The 3,864-nt window shown below is 39.5% G+C and overlaps 1 long non-coding RNA gene across 1 annotated transcript in view; it reads left to right on the plus strand.

Moving 5' to 3' along the window:
* Positions 1 to 1,981, plus strand: part of LOC139965689 (uncharacterized) — a 9,736-nt gene extending 7,755 nt beyond the window's left edge. The window contains exon 4 of the long non-coding RNA XR_011792360.1: positions 1 to 1,981. This exon is cut by the window's left edge and continues 1,914 nt beyond it. This is a non-coding gene — a long non-coding RNA (uncharacterized lncRNA).
* Positions 1,982 to 3,864: the final 1,883 nt, after the last annotated feature.

Here is a 3,864-nt window from a genome sequence, read left to right on the forward strand (position 1 = left end):
TTTTTATCTCTTATCTAAAGGTACAGGAACTGTTCGTACTGTCAGTACAGAGTGGTTGAAAGCATAATATGAAAACAGTACATATTGGTATGAACATTGGAAAAATTTTCCCAACTGGCTGGAAAAAAACTACCTTGTTTGGATTAATGCAACTATGCACTACATGTAATAACAGCGATGGTTTCATTCAATAACCTAATCCGTGAGTGTGTAACATATAAAACACAATAGACTGCATGGGAACATATAAAACACAATAGACTGCATGGTATTGAATATTCAACTATATGAAAGGGAATTGCGGTGGATTTTTTGAGCACAGGTTCTATTTTTGGTACATAGCTATTCTGCAGTGTAATCGGATGACACGTATGCTTTTCAAGGGGGAAAAGGACAACTAAAACGTATTTAGAGGGATCATTTTAACATATCGAGCTATAGATATATATTTTTCTTTAACGTTTTGCGCAAACAACAACGAAGGTATGTTTCCTACGCAAACGCCTTTGTAATTGTTTGTTATGCTCAGAGTTAGTATAAAGCGTATATCACACAATGTTATAGTATATATAAAAGGATCAAAGTTGGTTCTTCTGAAACCTAATGACTGTTGTAATTATCTGGTCTCGTTCATGTCGACAAAGGCGGCACACTGAAATCTGTTTTGGCTTATATATATGCAACAGATTGGAAGAATTATATAACCGTATTTTTTACAATAATTTCTTACTAAGAATTGGTTTACGATCTGCGAGTCTTTGAATAATCTGATCATGGGTGACTGAGAGTCGTCCAGGAAGTGTTACCGTGGAAACCCGTCCCATTTGATCACCATGGTCCAGCAATGCGTACTTTTTTAAGTCACCCCAGAAAGCAACCATGGGCATGCAAACCAAACAACCAAACCACTGACCATCACTCTCAACCCCAGTCGCCTTGCACTGAGACTGTGACTGTGTTGATCATTGGCAGGTGTGTCGTGAGTCCCTAAGAAAGGGAAAAGTTACCTCACAGGATCTCAGCCAAAAGTGCAGTGCGTTTACTTTTGTGTGTGGCAGTAGTCTTGGGTGTGGCGAAAGAATTCACTCGTTACCAAGGGCGTAGGAACCGGGGGGCTGGGGGCGACAGCCCCCGAGTGAAAAATATGGGGGGGGGGCGGAAGTATCATTCCGCCTCCCTCTTCGCAAGTCAGAAGACCCCTTTTTTATTTCCAAATGAGAAAAACATCTCATTTGGAGCACCAAATTGCATCTAAGGCCAGGTGAAAATGCAAAATTATTTACAAGACGGAGTGGGTGTTCAAGTGTGCTATATTGCACCAAATTTCGTGTGAGGCCCTTGAAATGCAAAAAAACACCCCCTCCCCTTAGACCCCTCCCTCAGGCCGGCCATCAGTCTTCAGCCCCCCCCCCCACTCAAAAGTACCTTCCTACGCCACTGCTCGTAACTAAACGCACTGAGGGAATTGTTTCACTTCAACATTAACACCACGTGGTGTATACCGCTTATGTCATAACATTTGCGTTTATCCTACGTAATAAACTTCATGTAAGTCACTGAATGTATATACCTTATCATAGGTAACATAATGTGTTATTTTGCGTCATGTAACAGTAGTATGTGTCGGTACTCAACATCGTGAGAGTGTAACGTAATGTGTTTATCATTATGTATAATGTGAGATATGGATATATTTGCTCATCAGTGTGTTACACATGATGTGTTGGTTATGACGTCATGTAACATATTTTGCTACTTTTGAAAGTGGCATGGCATGAAGGTTTATCCTATTACACCATCTATTAGACGTAAATATGGTAAACTACTTTGCCACAACTTAGTAGCAATATGTTGATATCGCTTCATGTTTCATATTGTGATGCTTAAATTCATTTTAAATAACGTAAAATCATGCTTGCCACAAACTTTATAACGTTTGGTCGTTTTAAAAAAAAACAGTGCTATACAGTGCGTTTCTTTACCATATGTGTTACATGTATTATGTTACATGACGTGTTACATTTACCTCAAGTAACGTATTGTGTTACAGTGCGTCGGAAGCCCCCAAAAAATGCTGTTATTGTATGGACGTCCATGACCATACCCCATTTTAAACAATGACTATGGCAATTTGGAAGAAAAATATAGCAAATCCCTACCATACTTACCCCCCCCCCCTTCACCCGGAGAACCAATCCTCTCACAAAGTCTCACCGAAACTCATTCATCCAGACCTCACCGCGGTTTACGTAAATGCTTTTTTTTTACAAATTCTATTTCTCGAAAATGGGAGAGCGCAATCTACATAGATAGCGGGTCTTTTTGTGTGGAGCGCCCGTGTCATTGATACACTGCAAGTAATAATTTCAGTCTCTTACACTCGAAATTCCTTAAGTTTTCAAGTCCGCGGCTAGAGCTTAGTCGGTGTTTCCAACTGACATACTTTAATCTATAGAACGCCGAAAGAGTAATGTACTATGTGGTTTACTTCTATGCTGTCTGTCATAATGTTGTTGTCTCTTTTGATGTTGTTGTTTTATTGAATGTTGTTGTCTCCTCTAATGATATTATTTCCTTTGATGTTGTTGTCTTCTTTTAATGACGTTATGTCCGTTGATATTGTTGTTTCATTGAATGTGGTTGCCCCTTTGATGTTGTTGTCTCCTTCTACGCTGTTGTCTACTTTGATGTTGCTGTCTCATTTGATGTTGTTGTCTCCTTTGGTGCTGGCGGCGCTGTTCACTTTTATGACGTTAACATACGTATACAAATTCAAAGAATTTAGTTCCTCAGAAATAGCCAAAATGTCCGAGATGGACCTACTCGCCCATCTTGTTTAGGGCTTAGGTTATGCGAACAAAATGATAGCAGAAATGATGGAAATCTCTGTTAAATCGGTGAAGAACCCACGAAAGTCATTCAACCTATAAAAAAGAGATATATGTGGTCAAGTTACAGACACGCGTGTATGTAATTTGACCACATCGGACCTAGCCTAACGTTAGGTAAATAATATATAGCCTTAGTTAGTATACCAGTTTACCGAATTGCATGGGTTAACAACTACAGGATATGTGATGTCATTGTATGCGTTAACATAAGGAAAGCACAAATCTTCGATCATAATGCTAATCCTAATGCGTTTTTTTTAAAGGGCAGAGTAGTTTAGGTGCCGACTGCAAGGAATGTGAGCCATAGTGGGCTTTGCTATCCCATTGCTGTTCATGCCTCATGAATCATGTTGGTGTTTGGTCTTAAAATGCTAACAGTAACATTAGGCCTTACTTGCTTTCTTTCAAACTAGACAACTGACAGTTTAACTGCCAGGCACGGACCTTGTATAAATTCTGGAGACAACAACATCAAATGATACCACAGCATCAAAGTAGACATCAACGTCGAAGGAGACAACAACATCAAAGGAGACAACAACAACAAAGGAGGCAACAACATCAAAGGAGACAACAACATTGAAGGAGACAACAGCATCAAAAGAAACATCAAAGGAGAACACGGCATCAAAGGAGACAACAACATAAAACGGCAGACACTATAAAAGTAAACAACATAATACATTCCCCTTTCGGCGTTCCATACATAATAACCAACATACGATAGGTGATGGCTTGGATTACCATCGCACGTGTATTTTGAGCTGGTAGAGTAAGAAGTTTAGCATATATTGCTGTGACCTGATGTAATCTCCATATTTAACCAATTAATTTCGAAAATGTTCCAAGCATATAAACATGAGAAAGTAGTCTGAAACGATGACATAAATCGTCTCTTTCGGTCTTGCTAGGAACTTTTTGTCGGTTACGGATAAATTTCCGTTTTGGTTGTACGTCAGGGGCGGACCGGCCC

The sequence above is a fragment of the Apostichopus japonicus genome, chromosome 3 (assembly GCF_037975245.1).
Source record: "Apostichopus japonicus isolate 1M-3 chromosome 3, ASM3797524v1, whole genome shotgun sequence".
Taxonomy (NCBI): domain Eukaryota; kingdom Metazoa; phylum Echinodermata; class Holothuroidea; order Aspidochirotida; family Stichopodidae; genus Apostichopus; species Apostichopus japonicus.